Source organism: Sebastes umbrosus, chromosome 18 (assembly GCF_015220745.1).
Source record: "Sebastes umbrosus isolate fSebUmb1 chromosome 18, fSebUmb1.pri, whole genome shotgun sequence".
In the NCBI taxonomy this organism is placed as follows: Eukaryota; Metazoa; Chordata; class Actinopteri; order Perciformes; family Sebastidae; genus Sebastes; species Sebastes umbrosus.
In genome coordinates, this window is record NC_051286.1 from 19,771,692 (window position 1) to 19,785,385 (window position 13,694).

At 42.9% G+C, this 13,694-nt stretch overlaps 1 protein-coding gene across 5 annotated transcripts in view; it reads left to right on the plus strand.

The window, feature by feature from the left end:
- The window catches only part of LOC119477027 (kelch-like protein 29), a 254,667-nt gene that overhangs the window by 31,708 nt on the left and 209,265 nt on the right, over positions 1-13,694 (plus strand). For 2 of the 5 annotated variants that reach the window (XM_037750806.1, XM_037750805.1), the window contains exon 3: positions 12,583-12,661. The exons of the other annotated variants lie outside the window; for them this stretch is intronic. The gene's annotated coding sequence lies outside the window, so the exon portion shown is untranslated. The remainder of the gene's footprint in view (positions 1-12,582; positions 12,662-13,694) is intronic. 5 annotated transcript variants of the gene reach the window in all.

Below are 13,694 nucleotides of genomic sequence, written 5' to 3' on the forward strand. Positions count from 1 at the left end.
AGCTCGGCTCCGTTGTGTTCTCACGTCGATTAGCCAAAGCGTGTCTGGTGGCGGCACTTTCGCCACTCGCTCTCTCACTGGAGCACCATCTGCAGCTCGCTCGCCTCAGTGTTTGCCTCGCACTCCCAATCCTATTCGGATGTGAATGCCAAAACAATCAGATAGGAAGACATTGACATGAACACTCTGAGGTTGAATTTGTGAGTCAAATTTCCCCCCTTTGCTACCCTGCATCCTGGTAAACAGATTTTGAAGATGAGCTTGTTGAGTGGCGTCTTCTTCGCCTTGCGAGGCCACAGCCTCACGGGGGAAAATAAACAGCAGTATCTAGGAGTGAAGATGATGACAAGGCTATATTAGGATGATCTTTCCATCGCTTTTCAAATGGCTTCATTTATTTCTTTTGAGCCTGGATTGGTCTGTTCATAGTATGTGTGGATCTGCAGCAAACTGCCAGTTATCACGTTTGACATCTCCAATTGACTCCCATCAGTCTGCAGATAGGAGTCGCTTCGCCCACAAAAGTGTGTGAATCAAAAAGGCATATTTTCCTTACAAAGAACACCAACCCAGCAACACCTTTTTTAAAAAGATTTTGTGCTTATTCAGGCAATTCTGTGTTCCCTACTCACGTCAAACTCAGGGCCACGGTGTGCTCGAAAATATTCAAAGCACGAGAGGCAAAATGAAATTGCTTCAATCAATCCTTGATCATTTTTTATCTGGAGAGCTGTTGGGGAAACGGAAGATAAAATGGAATAGTTCACCTGAAATCAGTCCTGACACACAGACTGACATCAGCAATACCCTTCCTCATCTCTGGGTCTTTATTGTAACAGGAGAATAAATTCGGAGTTGGTTTCACTACTGGCACGGCCGCCTGTGTGGTGTAAACCCTCTTGAACTATTGTAATAACCCACAAAACACTGCACAGCCGGAGGTGAGATGCTATTTACTTCATGCTGGATAAGGGACGCACAAAAATGGATTCACTCGGGACATCAAACTGTTCAGTCATTGTGAAGGATGGCTGCTGGTACGAAGGCCTTGTCTGAAAAACGTGGATTAAAAAGTGCTACCGCTGTGAGTCAAGAATCACGATGAGCTAAATGGATAGATAACGTCGGATCACATGTATGTGTAGCTGCAGTGATGACGCAGAATGTTCCACGTGTTTCTTATTGTTATGATGATCTGAGGAAGATGATGTGATTCCGGTTTTTAATTGGAGTAAGTCATTTTAGCCTCGCTAGCAGAGTGGCTCTAGGGCTGGCAGTGTTGGTGGGTCAGTCCACCACTTGATCCCCACAGTCCATGCTGAAATTGATTTGATGGATTGCCATGACATTTTGTTCAGACATGCATGATCCCCAGAGGACGAAGCCCACTGATTTTACTGATCCCCTGACTTTTCATGTAGCGCCACCATGAGTTTGGCATTTTTGCTTTTTGGTCAAATTTTTGAAGAACTACTGGATGGGTTGAATGAACTTTGGGATGGATACCCATGGTTCCCAGATGATGTATCCTAATGAGTATCTTTACAGTGCCAGAAAGATGGGCCTGAATTTTGGTACACACATTCATGTTCCCCAGAGCACGAATCCCTACTTTTAACTTCTGACTTTTCCTCTAGCGCCACCAGCACGTCAACATTTGTCTTTCCCCAATACTTTGGTTTATGACCAAAATTTTAACTTGCAAAGATTGTCACATTCCCGTTATCTCAACTCCACTAAGCACTAAGCGCTAATTAGGAAATATTAGCATGCTAAACATCAGCATGTTAGCATGCTGATTTTAGAATTTAACTCAAAGCACCACGGTGCCTAATTACAGCTACACAGAGCTGTTAGCATGGTTGTAGACACTTTATCAGTAGTAATTTAGTTCCAGCTTGAAATCATAGATTGTGTATATAAAGATTGAGGACATGACAGCTCCCCAAAAGTTGAAGCCAAAATATCTTGATCGCCCCCTGGTGGCTGGCTGCAGTATAGGTCATAAACTCCGCCCCCTTCATGTTAGTGGATGGGAAATGGGCCAAACTAAAAAGTCAAAGTACACGTCAAATATATGTTTCCCAAAGATGGTTTCATCATTTTAGATAGTTTTTTATCATGCTGATATTTGTTCTAGTGTTCATTTTTCTGAGAAGTTTGGTTTTATTCAGTTATTTGATGCTATAAAAAGGGGGTGAGACGTCATGATTGACAGCTGCTCTGAGTGAAGTAGTCATGCAGCCGGAGGCTCGGGAAATCTACAAGAGAGGAGATGTAACTTTAACTTTCCATAACTGTTACGAGTCTGTGTAATAGAACATGTGTCAGTTTGATCATAAATGTAGTTATAGAGATATTATGGTTAGTTGTTGTGTCTTTCTAGCCAAACAGCTACCGTGGTGCTAACGTAGCAGTTAGGTGGCTTACGTTAACGAGCTGTGGCCGGGCTTGGCTCGTGATTGGCTGGGGCGGGTGTGTGGGCGGGGCCTCGATACCGCGGCTCCAGCCCCCCCGATCACTATTGCGCAGACTCTGGCTCCAAATGACGTCAGAATGTCAAGATGGAAGCTCCAGTTTCCGGGATATTTTGGCTTCACTTTTGTACAGTGTGAGGAAGTGGAGACACGTCGTCCATCTATATATACAGTCTATGCTTGAAATATTGACATTCAGCTAACTTTCACGTTAAAGACCATTTCACAGTTGTAAAGGTAAACATTCCAATTGTGTCCCAGTTTATTTCCTGTTGCAGTGTATGACATCAGCTGACAGGAAGTAAACATGGACCCGAGCTGTTGCCTAGCAATGCAATTCCGTTGAAACGGTCAATATTTTTATTAGATTTTCAGTTTCTTGTCTGCATCATTTACTAGAACATAGAGGTATTTCCCTTGAAAATAGAAACGCCAGTAGCAGACGTTCACACTGAATACAGAATTAAGAGAAAATAAAAGACGGCGAGTAAATCAGCATTCACAATCTCACATCTCTCCATTATTATGTTTCACAGATCACAGAAATGGAGCTGTAAAATTACTAACTCTTTTTAGTCTCACCTTGTATCCCTCAGATTCGATTTACTGTGCCTGTTAAATATTGCAACAAAAGTACATCCATGCAATGACCCCTAACTTTTACATTTCAATGCGACCCAGACAGAGAAGTTGAGTGAATGTGATATTTAATAAATGAACAACAGAACTGTTCTTTTTTTCCCTCCAAAGTCCTCAGGTCCTTGTAGATAGATGTGTCTCAAATTATATTTTATGATTGGGCTAATTGAAGTGGCCAGTCATTTTTTATGTCTGTGGCAGGCGGCTTTACTACCTCCTTTGAGGCGAACGGGGAGAGAGTCACATCGTGGAAGGACAAGCCGGTTCCTTCATTACTCAAGGCCCCAACATAATCTCATTTTCTACTCGCGACCAGTCAAACAACCTTTAGATTTAGTGAAGTTTCAGGTCTCACTGGCGGTTTTCAATAAGAAAAGGGCGGAGAATAAAGACATTACGTTTCTGTGTCTGATTAACCTGAAGGTTGAATCGAAAACCGTGTCGTTTATAGCTGTTTAAAAGCTTGGATATACTGTATATCATTCTTCTATTCCTTATAGATTTGGGATCATTATTAAATAAAGGATGCATAATGAGGAAAACAGCGAGCCAGTAACTCTCGCTGTTAATAATAACTAATTAGAGATTCAGCTAAATTATGTTTGTTTATCACATAATTAATTAGCACCATCACATTATAGCTTGTCTTGACAAGAACGGGCCATAGACTTGTCCGTTCTTGCTCCGAGCAGCTGTGTTGCTTTAGTTTCCCCATGGTTGTGATTTGATATGAGATTCACTAGACAATTTCCAGTTTATTACTGCTGTGTCCAGGCAGTCCCTGATAAGATTAACCAATGTCTATGAATCATTGCAGGAGAGTATTTGAGGCGCCGGTCAGCGACTGAACGTGCGCATCCAGGGTTGTTCACAAGAGCAGTACAGTGCCCTTGTGATATGAGCAACACTTTACAGAGACGGCCCCTGACTACTGATCCGGGGCTGCCGTGACAACGTCCCGCTTCCCGCTCTGGCATTGGCTGAGGTTTCGGACTGAGCGCACACGGGTGTGATGATCCCTGATCTGTGGAGAGGGCGGTGATGTGCCTGTGGGGAAAACTGCTCTCCGGCCCCCAAAACCCAATTTCCACTAAAAGATTGAGGAGGCTAACGTGCTCTGGGCAAGGCGCTGAACTCTCTTTTCTTTTCTCGTCTTGTCTTTTAATCGCATCAGGCTTTTAATTCTTTCATGAACTAGTCTCAGACCCTTTTTTTTTTAAACATTTCATGAAGAGCGGGGGGAGATAAGAGAGCTGTGATTGCCGCTTTGGTCCCTGGAATCTCTGCAGCATGCTGCATTTTTAGACCAGGCTTTTGTTTTACTATAACACTTCTGGTAATTGTAGAACGGGAGGTGTTGACTTTGACTGATGGTTTACCCTTCCAAGACTTCCACACACACACATACACGCGAAGACTTGATGAATTATGTATTGGTGCGCTGGAAACAAACTAATCAATATAAAATGTCTAGCTTCAGTATTGACCAGAGATGTGGTGGCCAGAGATTGGCCACGAAGAAGAAAGCACATTGCATTGAGGTATACGATATGAGTTATTAATGGCTAAATGTGCTGCATACAAACATGTTTCCTCAGAGTGCATATTTGTTAATCTTTCGTCATCTCAAACTGAAGCGCTGGTGAGTTGATTTAAAGGTAGAGTGTGTAAGATTTAGCTGCGTCTTGCGGTGTGGTTGCAGATTGCAACCAACTGAGTACCCTTCCCCTCACTCCTCCGAGATGGCGGTAACGTGAGCCGCCGTGTGCAAACTTGTGGTAACGCCATTCGCTTCGATCAGAGGCCATCCTTACCATGATAACACTACTTTAGGAGGTGGTACCACAGTTTTGCACTGTGCGGCCCACGTTACTACAGTTTCACAAATGTGTCAGAGAACTACGGTGGCCTTCAGGTAGGGCTGGGCGATATGGAGAAAATCAAATATCATGATATTTTTGACAGAATACCTCAATATCGATATTGCGACCATATTGTAGGTTTGACATTTGGTGTTTTTTTTATAAATAATCATCAGTAATGTAGAGATAATGAATAAGTGGGTAAAGGCAAATAATGGACCGGCTAGAACAGTCCGATGACTTCAGAAAATTACAGGACTTTACTGTAAAACCAGGAATAGACAACACTTATGCCATATTATGATGACAAAATCTAAGACGATATCTTTGTCTCATATCACATTATCGATATAATATTGATCTATTGCCCAGCCCTACCATTCAGGTAACATACAAAGGCAGAGCAACATGGTGGATTCCGTGAAGAGGACCTGCTCCCTATGTAGGTATGAAGGGTCATTCTAAGCTAACAAAAACATTATTCTTAATTTTAGACGATTATACACTAATGAAAACATATATATCGTAGTAATATTATATTAAATTTTTAGCTAATATATCCCCCGAAATGTTACACACTGTTCCTTTAATCCACCTATGGAGTATATAGATGAATGGACATCAGACGTGTGTGTCCATGTTTACATCATGCCCGTCTTGTCTCCGTCAGCTCGGCTTTACACACCTAATCCTGACAGGTGAAAGTGTTGTTCATGCAGTCTGTGTGGGCTGTTGCCTGTGATACAGATAAACTGTCTGAAATCAATAAGGTTCTGCGCCACTCTGCTTGTCCGCACATTCCCCCCCCCCTAACACCTTTTACCTTCAAAAGGTCAGAGGCAGCCCAGTCTTTTAACTCCTCATTGTTTAGTGCGTGTCGTGTCCAGCTCTAATGATCTGGCTGGGAACACCTCACCACTACGAGCAGATTTTGATTGGCTCTGAGATTTCCTGGAAGACGGATGGTTCCAACGTCCTTGACTGGTTTGCAATATGCGCCGCCATACCCCCTCACCCCCCACCCTCCCTCTATCCTGCATTTGGAATCACTGTTCTCTGTTTGATGGCAGGCAATTACAGGAGATTGTTTTTCTTTTGTTGTACACGCCGGTCGGCACGGTGCCCTTCTTTTCTTCTTGGAAAGGAGTGCCCTGTTTTTCTACTTGACAGACGCACACAGCTCCAAGACGAGCACTATTTGACTTAGCAAGCGCCATGATTGATGGGAGGTTTTATGAGTAAATACAGTCAAAACGTGTTTGCCTGAAATTAGTTGTCTCTGCTGTGTATAATCTTCAAACGCTCTGAAAGAATAATTATTGTTTATATTGATGGTTGGGTGTCTTGTGTTGGAACATAGTTTGCTTTTTATTTACTACTACTTGTCGCAGAGTTGTCATGTGGAATACATATCCGGAGCCTGAAGAAACGATTTCACAACACTATTCTTGTTCCTAGCTGCCGTGTATTGTTGTGGTTTACTTGCTGTACGAAGGCGATAATGGTGCGACTTTAACACCTACCCAGAATAGTTCAGCCAATTATGCAGGTTATTCAGATTTGATAAGAACCGTTTAATTAAAAAAGAACTTCATGGGAAAAAAATAATAATTAAATCTCGAATTCCAAACAAACAAGGATGAGTTTAACCTGGAGCTTGCACTCCTTTTCATAAGATATTACCTAATCGAAACCATCATTTTTGCAATAAAATTAGGGGTTGCCGTTTTGGCACTGAAATGAGTGTTTCGCCTTTTTTAAATCAGGAGATGTGAAGAGCGGAGGATGTGAGAGACATGATGTATAGCGGTAATGAGTGACGGCAGAATGAGAGGTATGGTTAGCTGGAGGAGAATGACCTTGGCGTCAAACATTCATGTGAGAAGATGTGGGAAATAATCAGCATGGGCTCCCAGCACTCAGCAGCAGCAGCAGCAGCAGCAGCAGCAGCAGCAGCAGCAGCAGCAGCAGCAGCAGCGTGCCCCTGATGACTGCGCTGCAAACAATGAGCTTCAGTGACGCAGGGGAGTGTGTTACAGAGACAATTTCCTCTCTTTTTAGTGTGTGTGCTGTCTTCTTTTGTTTTTCCTGAGTGCAATCCAGTGCCTGCGAGGCTTTACTTCATTAAAACTGGCCACCGCCAAATAACATCCCAGAATAAAGCTGCTCCTGTGATGTTTGTTTGTTTACAGTAATAACTCATTAGATTCCTACACTAAATGTAATTTGTGTTCATTTTGGAGGGGGGAAAAAAAATCAATATCGGAGCTTCTAATTCAGTTTGAAAAAGCACTATATGTAGTCGAGCAGTGACGTCCAAAAGTAGGGATGCACTGATACCAATACTGGACTGGATATCGGGCCGATACCGACTCAAACAGCTGGATCGGGTATCGGTGATAATGAGGCTGATCTGTTCAATTCAATTTTATGTTTATATACTATATGCATTATATATTGTAATTGTAATTCCTGTTTAAGTTTTGACCAATTTGTTGCTGCGTTAAAATACTTGAGTTGTAATTCCTGTTAATTTTGAAGATTTTTTATCAACTTGCCGGTGTACCATTTATTAATTTAGGAATTAGGAAAGCAATGTTTAAGTCAAGCCTGACACATAAAAGAATAATCCCAGTCACTTCCACACAGTGAGGCATACAGATTATTAATTAAACACTGGTATTGGATCGGTACTCTGTATCGGTCGATACCCAAAGCCCAGGTATCGGGAATGAAAAAGTCACATCGCTGCATCCCTACCCAAAAGTTCCAGCAGTGATCAGCAGGAACGCTCAACCAATCGCCTTCAGTCTTTTCTTTGCTTATTGATATTTATTTTTCCTCAATAGTGCGCGTTTTGTTTGATCTTGAAAAAAGCGGTGATATTAACAGTGGGGAATATAGACGTCATGGTGCTCCGCGGCGTTAGCAGTCACCCCAACAGTCTCTGTGACATTCAGCAGTTGGAAATGGCATTTGTGACATTCACTGAGTGAGAGTAATATATTCACCTCGGTTGGCTCATCTAGCCCTCACCAGAGCAGACAGCTGCTATAAAGGCTATGTGCACCCAGCATTCTCACACTGTCAACAACTTCTGCTGTAGCCGGGCTGCATGATTTTATCACCCCGGAATGGAGCGAAAAGCCAGTAATACAGGGGTCATGCTTTATTTAGATAGTTGCTATATGGGCTTTTTGTTTTTTTATCTCAAATATAATATATAATATACACACAGTATTTTCAAACTATGACATTTGTGGTGTTTTTTTTCTTCCCTTTTTATCGCGCCTCACCACGGTACACCCGCTTTAACCTGCGCCGCAATGCTTCGAAGACGTGGCAGTAGGCTATTACTTCCTGACATATTGCAATGCACATGTCATTTAACATTTCATTCAGATGATGGACAGGGACGCATTACCACATTCAGCTTGTCACAAAGAGCGTTCCCTTAATATTTCCTGTTGCCTCGCGCTGTATTAGATGACAAAATGGCAACTGCTGCTGCCATTCTCGCGGCGCTGATGTGGAAGCCAGGAATTTTATTTACTGTCACCGTGCTGCTTGAAGAGTACAACACAACCACCTCCTACGACTGTGGGAGAAGAAAACAGCTGCTCACCTTCAGCCCTCAGAGATGTGCTGGATTCCTACAGCTGCAGCGTATAGCCTTCAAGCCCTCAGGAACACATGTTTAAATGATCATACCCGTTGTTTGCATAAAACATAGCATACTTTTCAAAGTTTCTGAATTAATTTTCCTCCTTCTGGGGAGCCATCGGTTTCCATTCGTTTCGGATTTGAAAATCAACTTGCAGAGTCTTCAACTTAACTTGAAACAAGTAATCCATCACAGTGAACATTTCATCGCCTTTGGTGTTTGTCAAAGTTACCGCCTTCACTCGCTCTGCCCTGCTCCATCATTTATTACTCCCTCTCAGCTATGCCTCAGGACTCCTATCCATTCATAGATCCATTCCTGCTTCACTCTATTATCCTATCAGTCTCAAATCTGAGATCCAGGTGTGCTTTATCCAATCATGTAAGCATTAAGCTGCCACTCCTCTCACTTAACTTACACGGTAGCCAATTCTCTTTATTAGCCTGGTTAGCTGCATGTTTAAAGCACTGCTTCCTGGTGCTGACATCCAGCCGCCACCTTCCCTGCCACCAGAAGCAACAGTATGGTTTATGTTGCTGCTCACGCTGTGGCTGTAAATGGAGTCTGTCTGGTGTGGTTAAAGCGGCAGTAGGCAGAATGTTTTTGGCGTCTTTGGACAAAAATTCCATAATAACCTTTCAGCATATTGTAATTCAAGTGTTCTGAGAAAAACTAGACTTCTGCACCTCCTCATGGCTCTGTTTTCAGGCTTTAAAAAATCAGGAGACTTTGGCCAATCACAGGTCATTTCAGAGAGAGAGAGCGTTCCTATTGGCTGTTCATTCAACGGAGGCAGCTGTCAATCAGTCCTTTGATCAAGCGGTCAAACTAGGCAGCGCTCATCAAATATGAATTAATATTCTGTTACTGTAATGCCTATTTCTCGCATAAAATGTTTTCAGAAACATCTCGTAGTGTACTGTTTAGCTGTAAAATTAGAAAGTTTGCTTCGGCTGGTGGGCGGTGCTTGGTATTTCCTCAACTGTTCTCAACATGGCAGCCATAAACAGTACACTACAAGATGTGTCTGAAAACATTTGAGGCGAGAAATAGGCATTACAGTAACAGAATGTTGATTCATATTTGATCAGCGCTGCCTAGTTTGATTGGAGTTTGTGAGTGAGGAAGACACAGAGGCACATGATTTATTTATATTTATTATAACCAAGACTGCTGCCACCGAGGTAGAAGCACTCTCATGTTGTGATGAATCCATCTTGAGGACAATTTTCTTAGTGGAAAAAATATTTTTTTTCAATTTCCTTACTGCTGCATACGGTCATTTCCTTACTGTACCGTCACCCTTCATCTTAGTTATTTCTCAAAATAACCTTTGCAAAGATATATACTCTGTTAATATTAAAATATACTTCTAGTGAGAATGACAAATCCCAATTTTAAAGCAGCAGTGGGTAGAATTGGATCAAATATGATTAAAAAGTTATTTTTATAAAACGGTCACTATATCCTCACAGTAGTGCATGAGACAGGTAATCTGAAAAAAATCATGTGCCTCTGTGTCCTCCGGTGCTCCTAATGGCATCTGCAAGATTTCACAGACCGGAGGAAAACAACCAATCAGAGCCGAGCTGGAGCCTTGCCGTCTCTGAGCAGCTGTCAATTACTAGCGAACTCCGATCAAGCGGTCAAACTAGGCAGCACTAATCAAATATGAATTAGTATTCTGTTACTGTAATGCCTATTTCTCGCATAAAATGTTTTCAGAAACATCTCGTAGTGTACTGTTTAGCTGTAAAATTAGAAAGTTTGCTTCGGCTGGTGGGCGGTGCTTGGTATTTCCTCAACTGTTCTCAACATGGCAGCCATAAACAGTACACTACAAGATGTGTCTGAAAACATTTGAGGCGAGAAATAGGCATTACAGTAACAGAATGTTGATTCATATTTGATCAGCGCTGCCTAGTTTGATTGGAGTTTGTGAGTGAGGAAGACACAGAGGCACATGATTTATTTCAGATTATCTGTCTCATGCACTACTGTCAGGATACAGTGACCGTTTTATAGTAACATATATAATATATAACATAAAAAGATATATTTTTTTGCTCCAATTCTACCCACTGCAGCTTCAAGGACCCTCTAAGATAATGAAAACGGCAGTCTTTTCAATGTGTGACCAAGTTCACGTTGTATTTTCACACATTGTCCAGCGCTCGTTTCTCATATCTCATGTGTGCAGCGTTTTTTTTTTTTTTTTTTTAAACGGCCAGGTCTTCCAGTAAATGTCAGACTTCGTGTGCCCTTGACCACACGCCAACAAGGAGGGTTTTCAAAACCGGCCCCTGCTCTCAACCGCATTATCGCACAACAATAGCATCGCTTTGGCTTTGTTCACTGTGATGGATGACCCATCCCAGGCGAGGTTCAGGGCTCTGCAGTGAGATCTTTGTAGTGAATTGAAGTAAATGTGAACCAATGGCTCCCTGGCAGATAGAAAAATTCTTCCAAAATGGATGTTTTTAGTGAAGAAAGCAAGCAGCAAAACTACAATATGTGAATTGAAGCTTGAATGAAAGCACAAGAAATAAAAGGAGAGATGGGCCGTGTAGGTGATAAAAGATGATTCGGGGCGTCTAATGAGATATATGCAGTCTTCTCCTCTCCTCTCCACTGCCAACAACTGCTGCTGCAGATTCCCCCACCGTGTCTGAAGGACGTCGGAGCACCCTGCGATGTCCACCCTCTCCTCCAACCTTCCCGATCACCCTGTAATTAGCGAACTCAACATTTAATCAGCGCCGTGATAGCTGCTGAGACCTGGAAGAAAATAAATAGACAAGAGAGAAGAAGGTAAAGATAGGAACACTCCCATGGTCTCTGGCTCCATCTTGCTATATACTGTAGAGCTGTGATTGACTTGGCAAGGGCTAAATCCGAGCTTGCCAGGCTGCCGTATTGGAGTAGATTGACAGCGGGCAAGTATGAATAAGAAAAAGAGAAACCATTAGAGCTCGATTGCAGCTCAAGAGAGAGCAGCCTATTGTATTTACAAGGCGAGCGTGTACAGTATGAATGCGCTCTCCGCTCCCCTCCCCTCCCATCCTGTTCCACCACTAGAGGATCGAGAAGGCGTGTAGCGCTGCGTCCACAGAGGGTTCTCAACACCGCCGTGCATTTTACCGCTTGTAAAGCAATCATTTCCCCCTCTCTCTCTCGCTCTCTCTCTCTCTCGCTCCCTACTCCCCCCTCCACACCCCTCCGGCTGCTGGGACTGCTGAGTCAGCTCACCTTCATATGGAGAGTGGCTCCCTCAACCGAGACGTTATTGATTTGCCCCTGTTTGTAAGGGGGAAATGTTCCCAAACCTCTCAGGCCAATTTTTGCTGCGCTGCACAGCCGGGAGCACCGCTGGGCTTTGGATTGAGAGGAGAGAAACATAAACATTGCTACCATCACACACATGTACTGTATGTACACACACACACTATAGCACACAGATACATTATTAATCGCTAGATTGGAGCAAAAAAGGCAGGAAAGTATGAACAGCAACATAATTACACACATGGATACAGAGGCACATCCCCGACACAAATGCAGAAATACATACGCGTATTAGTGGTGCATCAGTTGTTTGGCAGCAGCTGTGTGAACGCTGACTTCATACTGTATGTGTCGTGAACAGACTAGCGTGCTAAAGTGTTAAAGATCTGGTCATTACAACATATAAGCTTCATACCAAGGCAGCAGATTGTCTCCCTCTCTCTCCTCCTTCTTGTTTTCGCTCTATCTCACCACTACCATACTGGTGGGAGTACTCACACACACACACACTGACTCACAGAGAGCACATTTTACTAGAGCACACACTTTACTTCAATGTGGGCCCGGGCCAGTGAGCTACATCATTGCTTCATTTGGATCAAACTCCAGAGCTCAGGAGTCATTTATCTACATAGTGTGTGTGTCTAACCTTCAGGCATCCCACTCTTCGCCACTGGGAGAAATCAATGCCAGGGTGTAGAACAAAGAGAAAACCCCCCTCTGACTTCACCAAGGTAGAGATTTGAATAATTTATTTGTTATTCTTCTGCTGTAGACAATTCATCAATGTGCAGACATTATGGGGGGAACGTCATGCTCTTTCTGGGCTGTTTTGTGTGGAAACAAACTTACCTTTTTTTTGTGTTTTTTTTTTTACTTGTTCTTATCCGCTAGATAAATCTATGATGAGTGTACTTTGAAAACCTTGGAGAAGTTTGCTGTGTATACTGTGGCATACAAATCCATAATTGCCTTTGGAAAAAATAGATTTTTTCTCTGTGTCTTAGAGGTATAGAATATCCAGAGCATTAATATAGCAGCAGACCAATATTTGCTATGTAAAGATATAGTGGAGTAATGTCTACCTGAGCAGAGAATGAAGTCACTCTCCCTCTGTGTGTGTTGTGATCCGAGCTTATCCGAGCTTTTCCGTGCGTTGTTGACATAGCCGTGCAGCTGATAACGCCGTCCCAACTGGCACCTGTTGTGGGGATGTGACGGCGAGAAAATGTTCCCATCGGTTAATAAACTTGTGACAACACCGGTGTTACCGATTACACTGGACATTTTTACAAGAAAAGATGACACTCAATATATGTAGCATGCTTACTTTGATCTTTATGTCGGGCGGCTGTGTGTCTGGCCTCTCTGGTTGAGCTTTTGCTGCAAGTTTGCAGGTTTCCACCCGACGTGGCTCCACCGTGCAACGGTTCCGACCGCTCCATCCTCCGCACGGCGTTTGCCCTCATTAACGTTATGGTTTCTTTATAGCATTGGGTTTAAATCCAAAATATTGTCAAATAGGCGCCTTTGCTTTTTGCTTTGACACCAAATCCTCCGCCATCATCTTGTCTGTCAACTCTCTCTCTCTCTCTCTCTCTCTCTCTCTTGTCACGTATGTGTGAAATCTGACTCCTGCTACTCTGTGCTGAGACTCCTCGCCGAGCAGACACTTTCAATTTCTGTTTGTAGCGTTCGTCGTCCTGCTATGTATTGATAACACGGCGCTGATATATGCAAAAATTAACTAAATGGTTGATTTCTATA